General features: G+C 52.2%; 1 protein-coding gene across 7 annotated transcripts in view; it reads left to right on the plus strand.

Moving 5' to 3' along the window:
• Window positions 1–13027, plus strand: part of RIMBP2 (RIMS binding protein 2) — a 1349166-nt gene that overhangs the window by 518634 nt on the left and 817505 nt on the right. The gene's annotated exons all lie outside the window — the stretch shown is intronic.

Genomic DNA, 13027 nt, shown 5'->3' on the forward strand with positions numbered 1-13027 from the left:
CCAGCTGATCCTCTCCCTGACCAACGACCCCGCCGCCGCCAGAGCCAACCTTCACGAAGGGATGAAAGAGGTAGCCGAATGGATGACGACCAGCCGCCTGAAACTGAACGGAAGTCCTCATCCTGGGTTCCTCGCCCTCCGCCTGGGACGACTCCTGGTGGCCCCCCGCCCTGGGCAGCGCACCCAAACCGACAGACCACGCACGCAACCTGGGCTTCATCTTGGACTCCTCCCTCACCATGACCAGACAAGTCAACGCCGTCTCCTCGTCATGCTTCAACATCCTGCGTATGCTACGGAAGATCTTCCGGTGGATCCCCACCGAGACCAGGAAGACGGTCACCCAGGCCCTCGTCACCAGCCGACTGGACTACGGCAACGCCCTCTACGCCGGAACCACCGCCAAGCTCCAGAAGAGACTCCAGCAGATCCAGAACGCCTCAGCCAGACTCATCCTTGACATCCCACGACACAGCCACATCTCCGGACATCTGAGAGACCTGCATTGGCTCCCCGTCAACAAAAGAATCACCTTCCGCCTCCTCACCCACGCACACAAAGCCCTACACGATCAAGGCCCTAGCTACCTCAACAACCGCATCAACTTCTACGCTCCCAAACGACATCTCCGATCAGCCAGCCACGCCCTCGCCGCCGTCCCCCGCATCCGAAGAACGACAACAGGAGGAAGGTCCTTCTCCTACCTGGCCGCCAAGGCCTGGAACTCCCTACCGACCGACCTGCCCCTGACCCAAGACCACCTCTCCTTCAGGAAGAAGCTCAAGACCTGGCGAGCAGTAGCAGCACCCCCCCCCCCCCCCCTAGCGCCTTATGACCCTCCGGGTAAGTAGTGCGCTATATAAATGCCTGTGATTTATTGATTGATTGACTGTGAGTGACGTACCTTCGACCCAAACAGACCACTCATCTCGATCTGGGTAACCTTGGTGGGGGCAATCGGAGACGAGGAGCGCCCTGCTGCCCCCTCTCTGCACCCCTTTTGAGCCACTGTCACTGCTATGGTCCCAAGCTTGTGGCATGTAACATGACAAAGCTTACATCGCATGTCAGTGTGTCCTGCTGTGTTGTATGAACTGACCCAGCTGCGAGCAGCATGTCGGAGCCAATGTGAAACGTTCGTCGTGAAGGCAAAGCGCTATATTTGAGTAGAATTGTAGCGCTGCAGAACCACCGTGTTTTAGACGCTTAGACGCATATCTTATTAAACCTGATAACATTTCTGCATGCCATCAGCACAAGCCATAGACTGAGTCGTTGTTTAACTCTGCATAAACTTCATCCCTGCTGCAACAGAAATATAATTCACAAAGAAACATGACTTTAAATTGCATTTGACATGTGTAGCGTATTCAAGCCAAACTCTCTTTCATCCTGAAAACGGTGACTGACTCAGCCACGCGCCATCCTTTTAGACTGCGAGCCAGACATGTGACTGACCTTGTCCAACCCAACCTTCGTTGTAGATTGCTAGTCTAACGCGTGGTTTGCACTGACTCCTCAGTCCATTCAGACAGCAGGCTTGACACGGGATTGGCTCTTCCACACAGCTAGTCTCCTGTCAGACAGGAGGTTGACAGGGGACTGACTGGCTCGGCTCTATCTGTCTTCTACAAGATTCGCTCGATGTGTGACTGGCTGCCCCCAAAACAGTCACCTGAACCCCCTTATTAAGGCAGTGACCTGCCAGCTGTCAGACTCTGCCCCAGCCCTCCTGGCCTTTTAGAAGGGCTGTATATCATTGCAGAAACATGGTCGGAGATGAAAATTGTGGACTAAAAAACCTTAACAAAAATATCCCTTTAGCTGTCGGACTCTGACCCAGCCCTCCTGGCCTTTCAGAAGCGATGACTCGCCAAGTGTCAGATTCCGCCCCAGCCCCGCAGGCCTTCCAGCCTCCGGCCTGTAGAGCAGCGGAGAAGGGGAGCCCGGGCCAATGTTCTGATATTTATTATATATCACCAGTAAAAGGAATCCTTCTTTAATTGTCCACGACAGGGCATGCCTGACACCTGCCCCGCCCCCTCATTTACATACAGCCACGCGGCTCCGGCATCTTCTCTGTTGAAATGATGAGAGGCTTGCTGGAGACCCCGCCCCTCCCCCTCCTTGAGAGGGCCCTTTGTACCCACATCTGGAGACCGTAATTGCATCTGTACGGATTCTGAGAGCAGCGGGTCCGTCCCCTTGAACCCCGGAGGTAATTACAGGAGGGGGGGCTGAACCCCTCAAAGAGCTGCTGTCAGACGGGTGACATTAGATCACTAAAGCGGAGAGCAGGCGGGGGGCGGGGCTATGACGCCATCAAGAGGGAGTCTTGACGAGCCACCAGCTGTGCGTCTGCTGGACTTGGAAGCCATCACGGGCCTTTTATTTGTTTATTCATCTGTTGATGCTCAATACCCAGGACGGATGTGCGTCACGATCTGAAGCACCGGGGCCACACCTGCCCCCCCCCTTCCCCCCCCCCCCCCGGGGCGTGGACCCACACCTCCCCCCCCCAGGGGCATGAACCCACACGTGCCCCCCAGGGGCATGAACCCACACCTGCCCTCCCAGGGGCGTGGACTGGTGTGAGAGGCAGTGTCCCTTCGACTCACACCTAGGCATGGGCGGATTTTGCGGATTGGCAATCCGCGAATTTGCGGATTTGCGAATTTGCGGATTGCGAAATCCGCAAAATTTGCGAATTCTCGCGGATTTTGCGGATTTTTTTTGTGTTCGCATGGGTTTCTGCAAGTTCGCGAGGGTTTTGTACAATTTCGCAAATTGCGAAATTGTACAAAACCCTCGCGAACTTGCAGAAACCCGTGCAAACACAATGTGCCCAGCCTACTCATGTAACAGACATGCCATAGTGTAAAAATAAAGTTTACGAAGTTCATTTTATGTGTTGTTTTTAAAAAATAGGTATTTTTTTTTGTAAGACCTGTTTAATGTTGGCATGTATGATGTAACTATTTTACAATGGCACCAGCATGTTGCCAGCGCCGTTGTAAAATAGTTACAAAGTTAGCTTGCACAGGAAGCACTTAGATAAAATAAAGCAGCACCTGCTTCGTTTTATCTAGTGGTTCCTGTGCAAGCTAACTTTGTAACTATTTTACAACGGTGCTGGCAGCTTGCTGGCGCCATTGTTAAATAGTTACATGAGTGGGGGTTCAACTTTTGAACCCGTTACGTCCGCGGATTTTTTTTTGCGGATTTTGCGGGAAATCCGCAAAATTCGCGGATTGCGGATTTCCCAAAAATCCGCAAAATCCGCGGGAGTAACGGATTTCCCGCTCATGCTTACTCACACCTACCCTAGGGTGACCAACTGGCATGGGTGCAAATTCAGGACGGAAAGTGTACAAATTCAGGACAAAGGGTCAAAATTCAGGACAAAAATTCAGGACACAAGGTCAAAATTCAGGACAAAACTTCGGGACAAAAGGTACGTTTTACAGACACATCAGAGGAAGTTGCACAATAGTATAAAAGTGAGTAAACAGACAACCATTTAAGTAAAAGTCAAAATAAGTTTAGATTAGGTTGAGACAATCGTGCACTTTATGGTTTTTCGGTATGCATGCAGCTTTGAGCAACTGTGCTGTTTTTTTGTTGTACTTCATAAGATAGTAATCTATTTATATGGTTACTGCACTGGGTTGTCCAGTCCGATATTTTGTTTACAACTCATGGTCCTGAGCAGGCATGTTTGGTGGGGGAAGTGGTCAGGAAGATCTGCCCGGATAGACTTTGATATCAGCATCTCATATCTGAGCGCCATTGTGAAGCGTAAAGCGACGCGCATAGGTGAACTAAGGGGAGGATTGCTGTGATGAACCCACTATAGGGAACACATTATGGGTGTTTCAGCAAGTGGAACTTAAAATATGGAATCTGACTTTGCTTATGGGGGCTTCACAAAGAGTTGCACCATCTGACGGCAGTCTCAAAGGTGCTTTTCGCAGCTTTCTTAAAGAAGGCACTGTCAATACACTATTACATCGTTTATTTTTGACGCTTTGCCTTTTGCTACAAGCACAATATACATATCAAGCACAGCTCATGGCACTATGAGGCTCTCCCTAAAACCTTACACCTAAAACAAAACATACAAACATTTACAATTACTAGTGTAACATTCAAGTAGCAGTTGGGTGTCACTCAAAATGTGATATGTATGATGTACAGATCCCATACATAAGCACAGAGCAAATACTGAATAGTAACATATAAGCAAGGGAGTAGCCAGAATTTTAAAATACCTCCTACTTTGAACCAAAGCTCTTATGGCACCAAGAAAGCAAATAAGTCATTACAGCCCTCCCCAGAAGAGCTCTCTTGTCCAAGGATCTAGCCATTTATCCTTCAATCTAACTCCTGATATCCACCATTTCAAATTTATATTATGTCATCTATTAATTCTTTCATCCATAATTCAGTCTTTCACCATTCATTCTGTCCTTCCATCTGTGTGCCCATCCATATCCAAACATTTTCAAACATTTGCAAACGTATCCATCATCTATCCTTCCATCCATCATTTCACTCATCCATCCCTCCATCCATCCCTCCATCCATCATTTCACTCATCCATCCCTCAATCCAGTCATTTACCCTTTCATCCAGGCCAACCTTTCACTCATCCTTCCACTCTTCCATCCATCCACTCACTCATCCATCCACCCATTTACCCTTTCAGCCATCCTTTCACTTACTTATCCATCACCCAGTCATTCATCCATATACCCATTCAACTTTACACTCATCCATCCATCCATCCTTTCTCCCAGTTCTCCACCCTCCCTTTCACTCATGTATGCATTCTTTCACACATACATCTTTACATTATTCCTTTCCCTCATCCAGACACCCATTCCCCCATCCATTCTGCCAATCATTCATCCATGCTTTAACTCATCCATCCATCTATCCTCCCTTTCTCGCTCCATTCCCCTTTCACTCAGCCAGTCACCCTTCCATCCTCCCTTCACCTATCCACCCACTCATACATCAATCCATTGACCCTATCACTCATCCATCCTGTCTCTCATCCATCCACCCTTTCACTCATCTATCCATCCTTTTTTCTATTCTCCCTTTCACTCGCTCATGCATCCACTTGTCCACCAATCCATCCATTCGCTCATCCATCCAACCATTTACCCTTTCACCCACCCACCCATCCTTCCACTTACTAATCCATCAACTTTTCACTCATCCATCCATTCTTTCTTCCAGCTCGCCAACCTCCCTTTCACTCATGTATGCTCCACATTCCAATGTTCTATAGGGACCGGATCCCCCAGCATGCTCCACGCCCTCCCATCACCCACCCAATAATTAAACTTGAGATCTTTGGTGGGTGACAAAAAACGGCCATGTTTAATATTCACAAACATAAACATGACGATGTATTATCATTAGAATTATTAAAACTTGCAAATCAGAACACCAATTATAACTGTACATTATCATTTTTATAATCACACAGAATTACATTATCCCCCCAGCACCAAGGGGCCCTCTGGCCAGGCTCTCCCCAGGAAGCGATGCCCACGCGAGGTGCAACCCACCTGCGTCATAGAGTGATGGGCCCCAGCCCTCGTAACCTTGTCCGTCATTTCCAGGGCACCACCACTCCTCCACCAGGTTGACCAGGGACCCAGGAGGCTCGTACCTGTCGCCCTAGCCTCCCCAACCGGTGGTCTCCATCCCCCTGTGAAGAGCTTACCCTCTCTCCCCTCAGTGCTGGCCTAAGGGAGTGCTCAAAGGTGGACTCCCGTCTATGCCATCTATCAAGATTAGTGTTCAAATGTCTCATTACCGCCACACCCCTTCTACTGCCTAGCTAAGGGACGGGTGGGTGGGAGATTAAATAAACAGGCTACCGAGCCTGGGAGTACCAAGGCGGAGGGGGGGGGGGCAGAAGATACGAGCAGGTCCGTGCGCAGGCGGGAAAAGAGGCCGACCGAATTCCGAGTGAGACCTATATAGGTCACGGCCTCTGACCCCGCCCGCGCCGGAAATGCGTCACTGCCTCCCCCGGAAGGACTTCGCCTACCCGGTCGCCTCCCATAGGGTGGCGACCGGCTACTCTGCAAATGGGGTGCGTGGGCCGGGGGGCCGGCCCCTAAAGGCGGGCTCGTCTAGCCTTGCCCTTAGTATAGGGACCGGATCCCCCAGCATGCTCCACGCCCTCCCATCACCCACCCAATAATTAAACTTGAGATCTTTGGTGGGTGACAAAAAACGGCCATGTTTAATATTCACAAACATAAACATGACGATGTATTATCATTAGAATTATTAAAACTTGCAAATCAGAACACCAATTATAACTGTACATTATCATTTTTATAATCACACAGAATGACATTATCCCCCCAGCACCAAGGGGCCCTCTGGCCAGGCTCTCCCCAGGAAGCGATGCCCACGCGAGGTGCAACCCACCTGCGTCATAGAGTGATGGGCCCCAGCCCTCGTAACCTTGTCCGTCATTTCCAGGGCACCACCACTCCTCCACCAGGTTGACCAGGGACCCAGGAGGCTCGTACCTGTCGCCCTAGCCTCCCCAACCGGTGGTCTCCATCCCCCTGTGAAGAGCTTACCCTCTCTCCCCTCAGTGCTGGCCTAAGGGAGTGCTCAAAGGTGGACTCCCGTCTATGCCATCTATCAAGATTAGTGTTCAAATGTCTCATTTCCGCCACAAGGGCGACTAGGGGCCATAGGTCCGGCGCCCTTCCAGTAGATGCAGAACAAAAGACCAGATTCCATTAATCCAAGCGTCCATGCCAATGTCAGACAAGTGCACTCCATCCTGGTGGAACATAGCCGGGCCAGAAACCATCTTATGGGGTAAGTGCAGCAAGCGGCCCTTCGCTGAGCACAGCTTTGCTAACTCACCATTCAAACGTCTCACTGAAATGTTCAAAACCCTAGCTCTGATGTCTTTGCCCCACCATTTCCTCGGAATCATGCAGGACCATGCGATCCTGGCCTGTGGGAAAGTGTGACCGAGCCAAGAAAATTCTGCGAGGAGCGCCTCCTTGACTGCCAGTCGTCCACGGTCAACCATGTCATTGCCGCCCAGATGGATTATGATAAGGTCCGGGGACTTCTGTCCCTCGCGTTCTTTAATCTCCTCCACGAGCCGCCGTAGATGCCGAATGCGCATTCCTCCCACACCGTGCCATAGAAATTCAGCCCCGACCAAACTCGATGGCTTCCTCAGACGGCGCCGTTGCAGATGCTCCGCCGCCCGTCGCACAAATGAGTGACCCAACACCCACACCACCATGCCCGGCATACTAATCAGAGAGGAAATAGAAAAGTTAGCAAAATCGTGGCAACAAATTGGTTGTCAAAGTAATTCAGGGCGAATGTAACGCTTAAAACAATCAGACGACCAGCGGCCCACCTTCATGACCGCCACAGATGACAACCCTGCCCCTGCCGCCAAAGTTGCCGCCCCTATTCTGAAGGAGTGGGAAGAGTAACCCGCGCCCCCCAAGCCCAGATGTGTCAAGGCCCTCTGCAACACTGCCTTGAATTGGAACTGCGATACGCACTCCCCATTCTCATGGATGAACAAGGCTGACCACCCCCCACTAGGGCGCCCGGCTAGGTATTTCTGCATGCAAGCCACCGGGCATACCGGGGCTCCCAGAGCGGGGCGCAGGTGAATCACCGCCCCCTTACCCGCCTGGTCGGTTTTGGATTTCGTAAGGATCACCACCAGGTCACCATGCTCAATCCTCGTGTCCCTAAACTTAATCCCACCCTCCTGATTGCTACGGGAAGACCCCACAATCTCCCCCAGGCGGAAGGCACCATAAAACGCCAAGGAAAACGCCGCTGCAAAGAGCTTGGCCTCATATGATGAGGTGCATAGCGTAGGCAATACCCCCAGGATATCCCCCAGTGTCCTCACATCTAAAGGGCGCCTGCAATCCCGCTTGGGCCCCTCTAGCCTCGCCCAACCCGATAAAGCCTTCCTAACCACAAAGGATGACCCAGGATCGTGTGAACCCGCCAATCTAGCAAAGAACCCCACTGCTGAATCATGGGCCCTAGCATAAGAGAGAGACCTGCCCTGGTCCTTGATGCGCTGCAAGAAATAATACATGGCCGGCTCGGAAAACCAGTTTGCACTGCCTGTCTCCTGGACCAGGCACCTGTAAGTCAAAAAACACTGTTGATACCTAACCCGAGTGCGGTCACTCAGTGAGGCACCTACCAGCCCCGCTAGAGCGGGGCTCCAATCCTCCACAGTGATGGGGGAAACACTGTCATCTCGTCCTCCGCTTCGGGGTGGAACTTCCTGAACTCCTGTAACTTGGAACGAGACAAAGCATCAGCAGCGTGGTTATCAACGCCCGGAATGTGCGCCGCCCTGAACGTCAAATTCAACTTCAGACACTCCAACACCAGCCGCTTCAGCAGTCTCAACACGTGTACACACGTAGCCCCCTGCCTAATAATAGCTTCCACTACAGACATGTTGTCAGACCAAAAGATCACCCATCTGTTCTTGAAGTGCTCTGCCCAGATGCACACTGCTACCAGGATCGGGAACAATTCCAAAAATGCAATGTTCTTCGTCAGACCACTCTCATGCCACTCCCGTGGCCATTCAGCCCCACACCAACGTGGGCCCAAGATTGCCCCAAAACCAATGCTCCCAGCTGCATCCGTGAACAATCCCAGTTCCTTGCTAGATACTGCTGGTGCTGGCCAGACAACAGAACCATTAAAGTTAGACAAAAAACCCAGCCACACTTTCAAGTCATTTTTCACCTCCGCCCTGAGGCGCACCCTGTGGTGTTTCTCGGACAGGCCTACCATAGCTCTTGCAATTGACCTCGAGAAAGGGCGGCCCATGGGGATTATCCTTAGGGCAAAATTCAGCTGGCCAACAAGTATCTGTAACTGATGTAGAGTCACCTTAGTAGAAGATAATGCCACCTCAATGGCCCTGGAAAAGGCCTGAACCTTGTCTAGAGGTAACCTGCACTCGCCTGCCACTGAGTCAATCTCTATTCCCAAAAAAGACATGCATGTCGCCGGGCCGACCGTCTTACCAGGGGCCAGGGGTATCTTGAATTCATGAAACATGGCCACTAATTGTTCCAAAGCCTGCTCACAATCTGCGGAGGCCGCAGGCCCCATCACCATAAAGTCATCTAGGTAATGCACGACCCCTTTGTATCCAGACCTATATGTGAATAGCCAGTGAAGCATTGAGCTAAAAGTCTCAAAATAACGGCAAGATACTGCACACCCCATAGGCATACACCGGTCATAATAGAACTTGCCATCCCACTGGAAACCTAACAGGTGATAGTCCTCAGGATGCACTGGCAGAAGGCGAAAGGCAGATTCTATGTCTGTTTTTGCCATGATGGCTCCTGGGCCCAGGTCCCTCAATTTCTGTAAAGCGGCATCAAATGAGGCATAATTCACTGAACACAGGGCAGGGTCGATTGCATCGTTCACTGAGGCCCCTCTGGGTGCCGACAAATTATGAATCATCCTAAACTGACCAGGGTCCTTCTTGGGGACCACCCCTAAAGGAGAACACACAAAACCAGGCAAGGGGGGAGTCAAAAAGGGGCCCGCTACCCGCCCCAACCCCAGCTCTTTGTCAATCTTTGATCCGACTACCGCTGGCTGGGCCCGTGTTGACAGTAAATTATTGCAATAATCAACAGGGGGAACGTTCTGTGCTGGGATGCGAAAACCCTCAGAAAAACCTAGGTACAACAACTCGGCTGATGACCGGTCAGGATACTGATTCAGCCAATAAATCAGTCTCCCAATGTCCACGGGAGTGGGCAATTCAAGGCTGTGGGGGCTTGATGTCCTTACCCCCTCCTCCCTTTTCTTTGGATTTTTTGATGCACTTGAACTCTGGGTGGGAGGGGTGCCCACAATAGGAGCACACATGTTTAAACTTGCACTTATCTGAGGGCCAGGTGCATGTCTTCCTGTTAAAGGCCCAACAAGTTCCTCTTTTCTCACCGGCCCCTCCCTGCGAAGTCCGAAAGGGCTGCCTAGCTGGTTGAAACCCCCCAGACCTACCACCATTCACGCTTTCCAGCCAAACATTGACCTCCACCTGGTCCCACCCCATGTCAGGATCCTGCACCTTTTCCCATCTAAAGTCCCTATCGTAGTCTAACCAAGCAGAACCACCATGAGTTGCGTGTGCTTTCAAAATCTTATGCTGGTAATAAACCAAGGATGCCGCCAGCTCTGGCTTCTTCTCTATCAACACTGTCATGAACACCTGAAAACCAAACAGCCAATTGGTAATAGACTCCTCTACTCTCGGCCTCCTATCCTTAGAAGCGCCGTCCTTACCATCCTTATCCTTACACTCAACCTCCCACCGATTGGGTCGAATGAGAGAGAACAGATCAACATATTCCCCCTTCCAGATCTTCTCTTTAATGTCGAGTGGCACATGAGTAGCCAGGCGGCCAGGTTTAGATAGCACATAACCCTGCCCCCCCCCGGCTGTCTGCCCACTGGCAGATAAAACACTCGGGCCCTCAGGCTTACCTCCTGAAGACGCGGGACCGACCGTCCCTGATGCGGTGGACTGTTGGCCTAAGTGCCCCTTGGCTCCCCGCTCTTTGACCAGTAACGCTAGTTGAGCTCTTATCTCGCTAAGAGTGGGATCATCCGATGCATTAGGCGCCCAAGGCGCAACCGCTGCAGTGGCCCCTACAGTCCCTGATGTGGAGGGAGGGGCCACTGCCACCGGCATCGCCCCCACCCCCCCACCTTCCTGCACCTTAGGGCCTGCTGATAATGCTTTAAGGGCCCGCAATATTTCAATGAGCGGGCCCGAAGCTGCACCCCCCGAGGGGGGAGCCAGTGGTGCTGCAGGCTGGGACGCCGATGGGGCCATTGGCGCTAATGGTGCTACTATATCAGGAGGAAGCACCCCCCCCCCCAGTGACCGGGACCGGCGCAAGAGCAGCTAATGCTCCGCGAATTTCCTCTAAAATTGCCCCAGTCCTATCCTCTGGTGGGCCCGCAGGAGCGGACGTCCCCGGAATACCTTGGGGGTTGCCAGGTGCTGCTGGGGGTAATTCAGGGTGCCTAGGGGGCGGTACAGGGACTACCTCTGGTTCGAGGGGGACCTCCTTAGGGGGCGCCTTCGCCCGACCACCTGCTTTCTTCCCCTTGCCCCGCCCGCCCGGTTTCTGAACCCTGGGTTTTTTATTTAAAGGGGGGAAAGCGGCCCTAGGGGGAACCCCCGGCCTCCTTGGGCGCTCGGCGACTGCCTCAGGCTCCGGCTCGGGCTCGGAAAGCTCCCCCTCCCCTTCCTCCCCACTACTGGCCTCCCCATCGTTGAATTTGGCGAGGAGCGCCTTCAGTAATTGAGCCACTTCTGGGTCTTTGCCCTTTCGCTTTTGATGGACGCCTTTGGGTGGCATAGCGCAGTCGGGTTCAGCAAGCGCGGGAAAATCAAAACACTTGACCCTAGATTAAAACACTTGACCCTCACGCTCGCAGCTCGCCTACGCAGCGCCGCTCTCACAGGACCCCCTCCCGCCTTCGCAGCTCGCGCACCCGGCGGCAGGCAAGGGGAGTCAGAGCTCAGCGAGCAATCACCAATTGAAAAATACGCTACCGCCCGAACAGGCCCCAGGGACACCCACAAAACAGCTAATGCAGGGCGAACCCTGAAGCCCACCCAGGACAGCAGCCTCGTGAGCTACACCCCTTACCTGTCGCGCTGGTCGCAGCTGCCCAGACTCCGTTCCAACGACTCCGCTCGGCCCAGCTCGCACTCCTCCCGGCCTCTGAACAGCCGCCGCAACTCCGCCGACACCACGCGTGAAGCGAGGGACAGGATCGACTATGGGGCAGGGGATGCTACTCGATCACGGGGGATGACCAGCAATTAAAGATTAAATAAACAGGCTACCGAGCCTGGGAGTACCAAGGCGGAGGGGGGGGGGCAGAAGATACGAGCAGGTCCGTGCGCAGGCGGGAAAAGAGGCCGACCGAATTCCGAGTGAGACCTATATAGGTCACGGCCTCTGACCCCGCCCGCGCCGGAAATGCGTCACTGCCTCCCCCGGAAGGACTTCGCCTACCCGGTCGCCTCCCATAGGGTGGCGACCGGCTACTCTGCAAATGGGGTGCGTGGGCCGGGGGGCCGGCCCCTAAAGGCGGGCTCGTCTAGCCTTGCCCTTAGTAATGTTATTTATTTCTTCTGCAAGCATAAGCAATGTGGAAAAAATAGCAAACATATTAAAAAGTAAAATAAAGGTGTTGCCTAGCAGCCCAGGTGCAAAGCCCAGGCAATGAAGGGCACCCCTTTTTGGGCTGTTGTGCACATATGATTTGTCACTTGCTGTGAAGAGACAGAGCCACTATGGTTTCACTCACCATGTATAAATTCATGTTTATGATAAACTTTTGAGAAAGCATGAGTTGGGCCAAACCTAAAACTAACGCATCATTTAACGCGCAAGAGACAGCCAAGTCTAACAAAGGTGTTTACCAACCACAGCGTCCCGCAGAAGCACCAACTTCTCCCCAAAGCTTCCAATTGCCTTTAAGACAATACACTTCAAGAAAGTTAGGGAGCGTCCGTCATCAGGGTTTTCTTAACTACGAGCCATTGCTAGATTAATTATAAAGCATCTGTGTATTGAAACTGGTGAGCACGGGGTCAACTGTTTACAGATCGAAAGTGGGAAACAGTTTGGAGGGGCAGGGAAGTATGAATTAACATCTCTTAAAAAATAACCATGAGGCCACAGATCTCATCAGGCTTAAGGTGGTTTCAGTTGATTATAAAGTTATTAAAGCTAAAAACATGAGCGCATAATCTTCAAAGGAAAGAACTGCCGTTTTGGGATCGAGAAAGCGTGTTGGAGGCACATCTGGACGTGGGTGACCTGGGGAATCTGCAGCCGGCACCAATTGTGCGGGAGCAAGGTTTGTCAAATTATTCGATCAGCGCTGCTCCTGCCGCCCTGGCAAGCCTGAGTCA

The sequence above is a fragment of the Lissotriton vulgaris genome, chromosome 11, assembly GCF_964263255.1.
Source record: "Lissotriton vulgaris chromosome 11, aLisVul1.2, whole genome shotgun sequence".
Classification (NCBI taxonomy): domain Eukaryota; kingdom Metazoa; phylum Chordata; class Amphibia; order Caudata; family Salamandridae; genus Lissotriton; species Lissotriton vulgaris.